The following is a 14,585-nucleotide window of genomic DNA, read 5'->3' as shown; positions in this document are numbered from 1 at the left end:
TAGAAGGTGCGATCGGCCTGCTCATTTTACAACTGCCATCTGAGAAAATGTTAAGGACCCTTGTTACAGGCATCAGACCAAAAGCCAGATTTTATCTTAGAAAGACAATGGAAAATAAATCCATTCTGTGGATGACAGAGCGAATGCTAACCAATAATCATGCTATCTACAATTCTAAACGTTTTGCTTTTGTATCATGATTACATAAATTTCCATCCTACAGCTAAGTAAATACAATTAAGGTCCATTCAGAGTCTTATTAAAAGTCTTGATTTTTGTTTTCTGTTGTTTGAGCTATTACACTCAGAATGATGCTCACACAGTCCTGTCCTTTTATAAGCATTTTTACCTCCTTTTCTACATCCTAATAAAATAGGGCTTATCTGTAGGACTTTCAGATGGAAGAAGAAATGCTAAGCCTAAATTCTATTTCAGACAGCTATTTGTGTGATGCACCTTAAATGTCATCCACCAAACCCTCCTTCTGAGTATAATAAAAACGTGCATGAATGACACCTTTACTACAGACTCCCAGGGCACATGTTAAATACTGACCTGAAGCAAAAGTAATTATAACACATGACAGTATTTGAAAGTTTTCAGTTTAGAAAGACCCTAGATGCTAGAATTGTTTTTTATAAAAATAATGTAAAACCAATTTTTGTAAAAGAAAAATATAAACTTGCATTGTGATTATGATAATGTACACACACACACATATATATATATAATTATATATATAGATATAGATATATAGATATATAGATATAAAATTTGTTGTGGTTGTTTTTGTTGTTCAGCACTAGCTAGTTGATTTTATTGGCACGAGAACAAGTGATGACTTTTTTACACAAACTTGAAACACGAGATACTTAGAAGAAACATCACAATACAATGTCCGGAATGAAATCAGATAGTGGGGTAGAGAAATCAGCATTTGAATGAGCAAGATAAACTGTATACAGTCCACAAGAACACTATGCCAACATTTCCCCCCTTTAAGTCCAATAAAAGATTCTTTTTCTTCCAATAATAAGCTAATATACAATAATTATTATGGAATGTTTATGAAAACTATCACTCACAATGTCCTGTCCATATACATTTGGGAACCTAGGAGAAAATATTAGCTATCCTATCTATGAGATTCTAAGATTGTGTACCTAAATCAATCTCTATCACACCATATCTCTATCAACATCTATCTAGACATAAAGGATCTTCTTAACTCCTAAGCAACTAAGCTTAATTGTAAAACTAAACTATCTGGTCTTCAACCACATCAGAGACTTGAAAAGGAATAACATTAATTACCTGAGCAATAGGAAGTGCATGTTATCAACTTCCAAAATGAAAAAAAAAAAAAAAAGACAGAGACTGTTGTCTGGACAGCCACCCAAAAATATCTGTAACATTCTAGCATCATCTTTGGCCTTCTATATCAATGATATCTAATACTTCATATTCTAGCTTAATAGGAAAATAACAAAAAACAGTTATATATTATCTGAAATTGAAGCAATCAATCAGATTCTGATTAACCTAAAAACTGAGAATCAATTCCCAATGGTCAAGTCAGTGTTATCCACTAAGAGATTTTGTTTCATTTAGTTTGCTTTAATTTTTGCACTGTATAGCTGTGAAGTTAACCTATATTTGCTCATGCAGAAAAAAAATGGACATCCTGTCATTGAGCTGAACCCCTATCCAGCCTGTCTTTTTGTTTCTTTGTGTTGTTTTTCTGTATAGGTTTATAGGATTTGTAATCTAAAAATACTTTGGGCCACAAAAATATATACCAGTAATATCAACCTTTTTTGAACATTTTACATCTGAAAGGAAATTCAGCTCCTTCAAGAGTACTGGAATAAAAATAAAAACAAGAGATACAATAGGTGCAAAGACTAACCACTGAGATTGTGTTGTGAAATGAACACATAATAATGACAGAAGAATGAAAGGAGGGAGGACAGGAGTAGGAAATAGAGAGGAAGGGTAAGACTGGTACTGAACTTCCTGCCCAGATTCTGCTTCTTCCCTCAGGGAGTCCAGGGACCCTGCACAGAGGCTCTAGACTTGAAGGAATGAAGCTGAGACAGGCAGGTGGGTTAGGAGCGTCTTAGTCTGGCAGTGTGTGAAGAGGAAAACAGCCTTCTCCTATATGGTTTTCAGTGAAATAGCTCTCGGAGGCATACGGGCTATCTGTATACAGCGTACAATTTGAGAAGCTATATAATAGTGAACTAGAGATCTTTAGAAGTATGATTGGAACCTCTCAATATAAAGGAGATCAGTAACTTCAGTGATCCTATGAACACTCTAACCTAGGAAGCACAAATAGCAGCCTAAGCCTCTTCTGCCTAATAACGAGTAACCCAAACAACTTTACATTTGCTTAAGAAAAGCTTTTCTATCTTAACTTCTTTATAATTAGATATTCTCATGTTTATAAGTACATGTATAATTAAATATATGTTTGGATATGTAATGGTGACTCATTAGAATAATTATAGTTATATAGAAAAACTAAGTGAGGATCCCTTTATATAGGCTTTTATTATAGAAAGAAACGGAGTTCATAGACAACTTTTCTTGGTTTTGTTTCTGTTTTAATGTAGCATGCTTTAAGTGAAACTTTCTCATCCTTATTACCTGTATGTATAATTTTTCAGGTCTGACTATTTAAAATTGTATAAACAATCCTTATGCTCTTCCTAAAGGAAGACTATATCTCCTGTTTCAAGAATCCTTAGTTGTCTATAGTTTTTTGTGTGTGGTTAAACTCTTTTGGGCTTCCCCATCCACTGTGGCATATCTACTGTTGTCCTTATTGAGATCATTTGCAGACAGTCATGCTGGTGAAACCTAGTGCATATATCTTCTGATATTCCTATGAGACACATTATCACACCTAAATTTATTTTTCTTTTAAGAACCCCCATTTCTCATTCATTTGGATCCCTTCTGGCATTAGTATGGGTAATCAGACCATTTAATTTATCACCCAGCCATCTATAGATGATTAATGCTCAATTGTAAACATAAGAATCTGTAAATAATCATGTGTGGTAAATATCATTCCATCTTTTTATTGATCCAAAAGTTATTTTAAAATGGGGATGATATTAGATTAATGAAGCACACCTCTTGATGTATGTGTAAGATCATTTACAGAGGCAATCGGATCATAAGGAATTTGATTTAACGAAGTGTTTGAAATGTTGATAGATTTGGTATCTGAATACATTATTCAGACTTCAAGGAAGTACATACATGAAGCCAGCTTTGAGAGAATTTGACCCCTAGGAGCATTTCCTTAGATGTTGTACTTTTTTGTGGCCTATTGCCATGGCAGCACCATCCTGCTTTTTGTCGTCATGCCCCAAGCCCTCCCTGCCATGATGAAGTAAAACCTTTCTCACTAAGCAAAATAGGATTTCCTCCCTTAAACTGTTTCGTGGGGTATGATCACAGAGGCCATGACAGTAATATGATATCTCAGTTCAAACACATTGAGAAAGACACCTTTATTTTATTTTGTCTTTCTGAGGCATATAATAAGGCTTGTTCACATCGTGGTCACAGGAAGATGCCTGCTCAAGTTGGCAAGGCCATATCTTCTCTACTCAATGTACCCACACCAAGACTAATCTCCTCCCCAAACAGCCTCACAAACACTTCCAGAAATAAAGTTTTAACAATTCCAATGGTGGCCTTTAACCTAAATGATGGGTATAGCAAGCTATTATTCCATTTCAAACTCTACCATATATTATAAGCAATTGCACTATATATATATATAAAACACAAGTATTTCTTCTCCACTAAGTCTAATCAAACAGCTATAATTTATTGGCTCCTGAGACCCTGTACCAAGTTAGAAAGTATCTATCAAGTGTCTGAGTAGCCTATTTTTAAATTGCACAGTGATAATAAACACACCACGTCCAAGTGCAGTCTGTTCTATCCTTGGATAGGATTGAGGGCTAGAAATGTTTTATGCAGTACTATAATTGCATTTCCTGTCATTGCTTTCTTTGGTGCTTGTTCTGTGCCTTAAAGCACATAAAGGAATTTTAATTACCCTTGAACAACGAAGAAACCTTGATTCCAATCCAGGGCCACAAATCTGTTCCCTCCAAATTCAACACCTCAGATCCTTGCAGTGTGGTGGGTGTGACATGGCTTCAGTACACAGCCCTGCCAAATTTGCTCTTCTCACCCTGTTTGCTTTAACCATATGCACTGGTATTTCAGCTGCATGCCTTTTTGCTTTTAGTAACAAAGTGTTGAGCTCTATTCTCCCATGACATCACTGCCTGACTAGTTTGCTCAAGTAAAACAAGGTTTAATTAAATCTTAGTGTTGTACCCACTCTTTGCAGAGCTAACTGTTATTTTCACTTCTCTATGCCATTAGCAGAATACATAATGAGACGGTATGGAACACAGAGTCAGCCCCCTGTACAGAGAGTAGCATTTTGTCACTCACTCACGTTCTTTCACTGAGCTTACTTTTAGTCTAATGATTATGTCTCACTCTGTTTTGCCCAGGAAAAATAGTTCACATTTGTGGGAGTGTTTAAGTTTTTTTGAGATATGACAACAGCATTATGAAAATATTATTTATTGGCTAAAGAGATTGCTCAGTCAGTAGTCACAAAGCATGAAAATATTATTTCAGTCTCAGGAACACATTGAAAAGTAACATCCCAGTGTGGAGGAAGCATGTTTATTATAAACCTACTGATAGGAAGGCAGAGATGACCAGGTCAATGAGGCCTGCTGGCCAGCCAGCTTTACCAAAGCAGTGAGCTCCAGGGTGAGTGAGAGACTGCCTCAAAAAATAAGAAGAATAGCAAATGAAGGAGCTATCTGTTCTCCACAATCATACAAACCACAAGTGTGCAAGCATCTATACCCACAATCACATAGAAAAGGGGGGAAATGAACATACTGAAACTATGGAATGGGAAAAGGCAATATTTAGTCCACAACGCTTGCAAATTTTCTACTACAAACTACTCCCTGGTTCCTTTTTCCATCCACAAATTGTTCAAATGGGAATATTCCTCTGTTAAAATAACCTATTTACACAGTCATAATTTCTTCTTTGCCATTAGTTTCTTCTCTCTGGCAAAGCAAACCAACTACCAACAACAAAATTATAGAATTACACCATACAGATAACTCTGAGGTATCTAAGTTTCCAGTATAGTCATAAATCAGGAAATGTTCTGTGTTTCACTTTTGAGATGATGAGGCCATAACTTTTGGTTGAGGGAATAACTAGATTATTTCCAGTTTTTGACTACTATGAACTTACTCAAGCAAGTGTCCTTGTGGTATGGTGGAACATCTTTTGGGTATATTCTCAGTAGTTGTATATCTGGGTCTTGAGGTAGAGCTGTTCCCAATTTTCTGAGAAAGTGCCAGATTAATTTCCACAGTGGTTGTACAAGTTTACATTCCCACCAGCAATGGAAGAGTGTTCCCACTGCTCCACATCTTTGCTACCATGTACTGTACTTGTGGTTTTGATCTTATGCATTCTGATGGGTATAAGCCATATTCTCAAGGTCATTTTGATTTGTATTTACCTGATGACTGATGATGTTGAACATTTGGTTATGTTAAGTATTGTAAACTAATGAAAGATGTTTTGTTCCTCTACCATATGTAGGCATGTAAAACATATTTCCTTAAACATGTTAATCTAAGTGTGTGTTAGCCATGCTCTCATCACCAATTGTGGTGGTTTGAATAAGAATGGCCCCCATAAACTCATTTGTTTGAAATCTTGGTGCATAGAAAATGGTACTAATAGGAGATGTAGCCTAGTTGGAGGAAGTGTGTTATTGTGGGGTGGGCTTTTGAGGTCTCCTATGCCCAAACTATGCGCAGGGTGGCAAACAGTCTCTCCTTGCTGCCTTCAGATCATAATACAAAACAATCAGCTCCATCTCCAGAACCATGTTTACCTGCATGCTGCCATGTTTCCCACCGTGATGATAATAGATTCAACGTCTGAAACTGTAAGCTATCCCACAATTAAATGTTTTCCTTCATATAGTTGTCATGGTCATAGTGTCTTTTTACAGCAATAAAACCCTAAATAAGACACAAATTAATTGTAAAACACTGCCACTGACCTAATTTGGCTAAATACTAAAATAATTTTTAGATGGTAATTCTTGTATACAAGTACAAAAGTTTCCTACAATCAGCTATGAAAATGAAACAAAATTCCATGAGTTTTGCTAAGGAAGGATGTATGCTTAGAGTGGTTTTGTGTAATTGTGATTTATTCAATGGATGAATATTAAATCACTAATATATCATATTTTAGATAACACATCCATCTAAATGATGCTTACTCTGGCCTCTGATTCCCTTACATTATATCACTATGTGAGCAGTCTCCCAGTACCACCCAGACCAGTTGGCTTACACTGAATACTACTAATGCCACCAATGAAGGCTCATTTCTATAATTAATAATGTGAATAATTGACACATTGACAATCACACATGCACAAACATATGTATACATATCTGACTTATCTCAAAATTATCATTCTGAACTCAAGTTTCCTTGAAGAGGTGGTATAAGATTCCCTTAGAGGGTCTTTCCTCATTTTGAGACCTGCTTTCTCTTATTTGCCTAGTGTACAATTTTTATTTTAAGATAGCACCCACCACGGCATCTTTGATCATAGGTTCTTTACTATTATTCTAATTGTATGTATGAGAAGATAAAATAGAAAATGAGTGTCTGTAAAAAGGATGAGTAAAAATATATAACATCTGCAGTACAAAGTAGAGTCTCCAGAATAACTTCCATGAAGTTATAACCTATGCTGTTAATGAATTCACATTCCTGACAATTACTTATGGAAACGTGCTCTTCAGGGAAAGTGTGAGCAATTGCAGGCATTTTAGAGCCTTCATGGTTAAGAACTAATTCTTTCACTGGTAATGTTAATACGGTACCCTCTTCCAGCCTGAAAATCCTCTGGCACTAGAAATACATGAATACTGGAAGCTGTTGAGGAGACTAGAAGGTGGGTCAACAGAGCACATTCCAAGTTGGCAAAGATAGAACCCAAGTACCCAAAGCTCCTAATGGAGTTGAGTTTCTCATTAATCAAAATGCTAATATAAATGTAAAACACGTTACATTGATGTGGAACTGTTTTAGAGGAACATAGCATAGCTGAACTCTGTTACCACAGAATCCAAAGGGACATCCCTTCACATCATCTTATCTCAGTAAAGTGAAAACTTGACTAGATAGTTTCTCTGTTTTTTTCCCCTTTTGTTTAGTTTTTCACAAAAACATTTTCTTTCTTCCCTTAAAAAGAATAAAAAAAATATGGTTATTTAAACAAGACCTGAATAATGACAACATAATGGATATGCCAGTAGAGAGGAGCAAAATCTTATAAGACCCTGACTTATGGAAAGAATTAAGGCACTTAATTATTAATGGCTGCTGAGAAAGAAGAGAGGACTCCCATATAAGTTATGAAGCCTAAAGTGCTCAATATTAAATGCATGTGTATAAATGTGTGTGTGTGTGTGTGTGTGAAAGTGTGTGACAGAGAGGGAGAAAGAGAGAGAGAGAAAGAGAGAGAGAGAGAGAGAGAGAGAGAGAGAGAGAGAGACAGACAGAAAAGATTGAACAACAAAATATAAGAAGAATGTCATGAAATTGAGAGGAAATAGGGGAGCATAAGAGGCACTATAGAGGAGAAGAAGAGGTTACAGTGATATCAATACAATGGTATGAAGTGATTAGTAGTTTTTTCACCAATTTTCCTGGGGAGAAAAAATAAAGATGTTAGGACTGATTATTTGAGTGCTTACTGATTGTTAAAAAGGATATCATAATTTTATTTTGTTGGATTGTATTTATACATTTATGTTGGATTGTATTTGTACATTTATATTAAGTTTTATATATTATTATACACACATATATGCATATATATCACTGATGCAAATATAATTTATAAAATATATCATATTAAGTCAACATAAACTACATTATAATGATCATCGTGATGATGATGACAACAGCAATGTCATCTGTACACTCTTTCCATATTCATACATTCAATGAACTATATAAATCTTCATAGTTTGAGTCCAAAAGGAGCAGGTGAAAGGAATAGGTCTCTTTCTGTACTATAAGAAGATAAAAAGATTCTAAACCACCTCTCAAGGTTCTGAAGCAACCATTGTTAAGGCCAATGAAATTGAATATAGGGCCCAAGTGATGAGACTAGAAGGTAAGTTAAGAACATTCTCCACAGTTGAGTGGAGAGTGGGATATTACTTTCTCACATACTCTGGTGCCTCACATTTGACCATGTCCCCTGGAGGGGGAGGCCTGGTGGCACTCAGAGGAAGGACAACAGGTTACCAAGAAGAGACTTGATACCCTATGAGCATATACAGGGGGAGGTAATCCCCCTCAGGAACAGTCATAGGGGAGGGGAATAAGGGGAAAATGGGAGGGAGGGAAGAATGGGAGGATACAAGGGATGGGATAACCATTGAGATGTAACACGGCCCAGGTAAAGCCATCTTTTTTTTTTGATTCTACAACTTAATTTTTTTTCTGTGGTCTCTTAGGGTTTGCAGGATCTCTGTCCAGGCCCTTCCGGCTTTGATGGCCTCTGCTGAGAAGTTGGGTGTAATTCTGATAGGTTTGCCATTAAATGTTATTTGGCCCTTTTCCCTTGCAGCTTTTAATATTTTTTCTTTGTTCTGTATGTTTTGTGTTTTGATTATTATGTGACTGGCAGTTTTTCTTTTCTGGTCAATTCTAGTTGGTGTTCTGTATGCCTCTTGTATGTTTATAGGCATCTCTTTCTGTAGATTGGGGAAATTTTCTTCTATGATTTTGTTGAGAATAGTTTCTGGGCCTTGGAGTCTGATATCTTCTCTTTCTTCAATGCCTATTATCCTCAGATTTCTTCTTTTCATGGTGTCCTTAATTTCTTGGATGTTTTATGTCAGGAGTTTTCCAGATTTGGCATTTTCTTTAATGGTTGCTTCAAGATCTGTGATTGTATCTTCTAGACTTGAGATTCGTTCTTCCATCTCTTGGATTCTGTTAGAAAAGCTCAGCACTGTGTCATTCGGCTTCTTCTCTGAGGTCTCACGTTCTCGTTTTTCTTCTGTCTGTGTGTTTATCATTGAATCCATTTTCATCTTCATATCTTGAACAGATTTTTTGATTTCTTTCATCTGGTTGTTTACATTTTCCTGAAAAATTTCCAGTTCCACTCTATGTGCTTCTTTTATGTCTCGCACCTTCTTGGCTGCGTCTTCCTGCATCTGATTTCGAATTTTATTTGTTTCCTCCAGTATCATCCTTATTACCAAGGATTTGAGGTCATTTTCTTGTGTTTCCATTGTATTTGAGTTCTCTGGGTTGTTTTCTTTGGGATAGCTGGAAACTGGAGACACCATGTTGTTTTGGGGCTTTTTGCATATGCTTTTATGCTGTCCTTTAGACATCTTGCCATCTCTGTTTTTGTTGGGTAACTTCCAGAGTTGGGTGGAGGGAGTCTGATGATAGATTCACTTGTTTTCTCACAATTTCAGTGGGCTTGAAGCCCTGATACTTGTCACTGGTGTGGGTGGCAGGAGGTTAGTCCTGTCGTTTTGGGCTCTCACAGCCAGTGATCCTCAGCTCCCCTTTGGTGTGGGTCCTGCAATCGTTCTGGATCTCTGAATGAGCGCTGGATCAGGCCAAGGTATCCACAGCCTTTTGGGTCCCCTGCCATGTCCAGCCAGGGATACTGGGCCCGAACCACTTTTCAAGCTCAGCTAGTTTCTCAGGGCCTGAACCGTCTGCCACAGTAGGAGAACTGCGACTGCACTGAGCAAGTGCCTAGGGTGGAACTGAGTGCTCTGCCCAGCTTGCGTCACAGCAGGAAAACTGTGGCTGCGCTGATCTGGGGCCTAGGGTGGAAGTGAGCGCTCCACCCAGCCTGCGTCACAGCAGGAAAACTGCGGTAGCACTGAACTGGAGCCTAGGGTGGAAGTGAGCACTCGGCCCAGCCTGTGTCACAGCAGGGGAGCTGTGCCTCGGGCAGAATTGCTTGCTGAGCTGAGCCAGCTTCTCCATGGCACAGCTCACTGAGCAAACCCAGGACTCTGGGGCTGAACTGTCTGCTGAGTCCAGTTTGGGTCTCAAGTCACCACACGACCCAAATCCTGTCCAGACTCCCCTCTCCCGCAGCAACTCCCACCGTTCACCACACCAATCGCCTCCACTGGAAGGCTCTGAGCTGCAAACCTCCGCCACCGCCACTGGTGCTGCTGGAGCCGCTGGTGACACTGCTGTCTCTGCTGCTGCTGCTCTGATCCGAGAAAGTCCATGCTCCTCCCATGTGCAGGGGCAAGCAGGTCCTCCGCACCTTGGTCCCTCCGAACCGTGGAGCACTTCTGCTGCCTTGGTGTGGGAACCTTGGGGTTCCTGGCTCAGAAATCTGTGCAATTCCCTGAATTGTTCACTGGAGCTTTCAGACACGGTCCACACTGCTCCCTCATTCTGTAGGCTGCAAAGATGTATTTAAATGCAAAGTGGGAAGGCATATGGGCTATGAAATCAATCACATCTGTCAGTACTGCAACTTTTATCTTGCATAGAGAATAAATTAAACTTCTATGCCTCAGTTTCTTCATCCACAAAATGGCAAACTTGATCCAATTTTCTTTCAGAATAATAATGAGGCTTAATTTTTAACTGACATAGACAGTTTTATTCGGAGTCAGAGGCATAAAAAATGCTTAAATTGCTCTTCTTTGTTTCAGCAACAGCAGGGAATAAATCTGATCAGTAAGTATGAAAATTCTCTTTTGGTATAATGATTTCAGCAAACATTCAGTCCTTAAATTTAGGATTCCATTGTTTGAAAAACACAACAACATAAAATACCAATTAGAAATGCATCTTTTATAGGAACTATTTTTTCTTGGAAGACTGTTGAGAGAAAACTAAAATATCTTGTCACCTCTGTAACCTATTTTTGACTTTTCTATTGTTTTCCTGATCTTTTGATTTCGAACTTTTGTTCCTCAGAAGCAGAGTTATACAGATGAACTACTAATAACCAGTTGACACAAAATTATTTTAATTTTCTAAATAACAAAATAAGAAATGTGCTAAATCTCAGCAGGCAGATGGTTTTGATGGTATTTTTTTCAATATTGGTATGTAACCCTCCTTTCGGTTGATTATAGCCACCTTGGTATTATTATTCCATAACTAATTGCATATAAAGAGAGAAGCCAATGATTGCATGCCAATAGTAGACAAGTTAACTCCCTGTAACACCCAGCCTGCCTCAAAGTAGATGATGAGCATAAAAGAACCTCCTTATGCAGCTGGCTTCAAATGTGGCAAACCAGCCACTGAGCAAAATGTCGTTGTTTCTGCCACAGACAGCATTCTGTTTAAAATGGGCAAGTTTAGATGCAGGCAGAGTCGACAGCTGCACTCTGCCAAGACAGGGTAAGCAAGTCTTCAGTAGTTCCTGTCTTGCGAATATGTCTGGCAGAGCTATTGGACTAGAAGATGAAGATGATGCTCCAACGTTATAGAGAGTGTTGGGTGACTGATCAAACAGTAAATTGTCTCAGTCATTTTTTCATATTGGAAGCTGCTAACCTGCACTTATGGTTCACTCAGGTATTTAAGTTTTACTCCTTCTCCAGCCTCTGATGGGGTTGAAGACCAGAGAGTTTAGTCTTACAATTAAGCTTAGTTGGTTAGGAGTTAAGATGTTTTTAGATCAAGACAGATGTTTTAATTTAATAGAGATGAGATATGATAAATAATGATCTTCATTCAGAAATTTAGACCTAACAAGATAGGAAAGATGTTTACTTCAAGTTTGTCAAATAAAACAGTCAAATCACTATGAATGTAACATTTATATTATTCCTCATTGTCTTGTGGTTCGTTCTGCTGTATGTAGTTTATTTTGTTCATGTGTAATAATATAAATGTATAGGTTAAAAAAGAAATATAATAAAAAGGAAAAAAATCTTTTCATGCAAGCATCAGAGTTTTGCATCAAAACCATTCCTGACCATTACACCTACTATAACAAATCATGCTGTTAGAAGAAAAATAAGATAACTTGAGAGAAAGCCAGGTATTAATTAGTCTTTTTTTGTTTGTTTGCTTGTTTTTTCTGAGACAGGTATGACAGAAATACCTCCAACTTTCTATGTACCCAAAGACGACCTTGAAATTTGATTTTCCTTCTTCCATCCATTGAGTACTAAGACTACAAGTATACCCTATCTCATAGAGTTTATGTGGTTCTAGGAATCAAACCTAGTGTTTCATGTACAATACAAAGCACTGTAACAATAGACCTACATTTCTAGGTATTTGGAATATTTTTTTTTATTTTTTAAAAGTATATAATTACACCAATTCTTTCCTTCTCTTTCTTTCTTCCTACTCAGCCCACGTCTGATGTTGTCTCCCTCCTAAATTCATGGTATCCTCTTCTTTAGCCATTTTTTACATGTACATGTAAAAAATCAATATATAACTACAACTTGCTTAGTCTGTGCAATGTTACTTAAATGCATATATTTCTAGTGCTGACTGCTTCAAGTTTTGGATAACTAATGAGGGGATTCTTCATTAAGGAAGATGAAACTCTCCCACTCTCAGCAACTGTTATTTGTCTGTAGCTCATCATCTAGTGTTGGTTCGTCATAAGATGTCTCTTATCTATTTTGGGATATCAATTACTACTTGAATTATTCAGGAATTGTTTATGCAGCCACACTTTTGAGATTTCATGGGTGTGGCTTCACTATCATGGCTAGAAGGCACAACTACAGAGAACATTGCCAGTTTCTCTGGCTTTTAAATAACTCTGGCTTCTCTTTTGAGATGTTTACTGAACTTCAGGTAAAGGACTTGTGTTGTAGTATTCCGGAGTGCAGCACCAGGGTGAGGTCAGCGCATGAACCATTGAGATGTAACAAGAATAAATTAATAAAGGAAAAAAAAAGAAAAAAAGAAAAAGAGTGGATGTGAGAGCAGAGGTGGAGAAATGAGCCAGGCATGGGGATTGGGAGGAGTTTTAGAGCCTGGTTGACTGGCAGTCATAAGGCTTCTTTATTTATTCAGAACTCAGTAGGCAGGGATAGATGTATGTTATACCAAAAGACAGGTCATATCACTCATGTGCCTGAACACATGTTTTAACTTCCACTTGGTCATAAGTCTAGACATCTTTGATAAACCATGACAGAACAGAGTCATGTTTTACAATCATTTTCCCTTATCAACCCCATAACCCAACATTTAACAATATTGAATTTTCAAAGATGTATTTTGCCAAAGCATGGCAGCATGTTCTCAGACTTATAATTCTTGTAGCTTCAAGGACACTAAATATGAAGAAAATATCCAAGCCAACCTGTGAAGATTGTCATGTCCCAGGCAATATATAATAAACTTTTAATAGTCAGAGCCCTAATTGACATGAAGCCCAAGAAAAATCTTCAGGCCAAAGCTGCTGCAGTTATTCAATTTTGGCCATAAAACAAAGTTTATATTCTATATATTTGTAGAATTTATTCATATGCCTAATATTGGTGTGCTTTGTTCCTTGGATATGAAACATCATAGTGGCCCTGTATGAGTTCACTTTTTCTAAGAGAGGGAGGTCTTAATATTCTATCCTTTTGTCGTTTGTCTACACAATTGTTTGTCCAACAGTATAAGGAAGAGGCTTTTAATTTGATCTGATGCTAACTTATCTAGACTACCAAATATTGTTTACCTTTTAAAATTTACTTTGTTTTCATTATTCTGTTTATGAGTAAGTGCAGGGGCAGATTGCCAAGAGTATCTTTGAGTTGGAGTCTTATAATGAGGAGTCTGGCATAATTATTTGAGTCACAAACTCCAGATCATAAGGAAGACCTTCAGGTTAGGGTCAGATAAGGATATCTCTTTAAAAAACAGTAATGTATTATGGTCACGACATTCCTGGGAAAGCTTAGAAGCAGTACGCTTAAAAGAAGGCGTAACTGAGTGATAAAAATTATCCATTAATCTAATATCTCCAAGTTGTGCAAATAATAAAAGCCCCTGAAGCATGTGACACATAGAGATCAAGGCCAAAAGAGTGAGGAGCTGCACCACAGTGATTGCGTCATTCTGCTCAGCTTTGCTGAATGTGCTAGCTTTATGGCTTTCACTTTTACCATTAGATACAGCTGTGCCAGTAGATGTATCGAGAAAGAATGAGTCCTGATTTTCTTGTGTTTTAGGTTGATTTAGCTATTATAGTTACAAAAATTGATAATTACAGCTAAAGTCAAATGAAAAGAGAAGCGAGCATCTCATATTTGTGCATAACTATTACCTATGCAAAAGTTTCCACAATAACATTATTATGACATATTTCCAACAATAAACATCACTGAACACTGACAAAGAAATAAAAGACTAATCATTTCAGGGATGAGTAAACTAGAATAAAGGTACATGCATAAATACATGCTACAAGATAATTATATGTAAGCATA

General features: G+C 37.2%; 1 protein-coding gene across 6 annotated transcripts in view; it reads left to right on the top strand.

The window, feature by feature from the left end:
• The window catches only part of LRRC4C (leucine rich repeat containing 4C), a 1,246,033-nt gene that overhangs the window by 1,032,988 nt on the left and 198,460 nt on the right, over window positions 1-14,585 (top strand). The window lies entirely within an intron of this gene.

Source organism: Acomys minous, assembly GCF_964271855.1.
Source record: "Acomys minous genome assembly, chromosome: 3".
In the NCBI taxonomy this organism is placed as follows: domain Eukaryota; kingdom Metazoa; phylum Chordata; class Mammalia; order Rodentia; family Muridae; genus Acomys; species Acomys minous.
The sequence above is the reverse complement of the archived record's forward strand: the minus strand, read 5'-3'. Positions and strand labels throughout refer to the sequence as shown.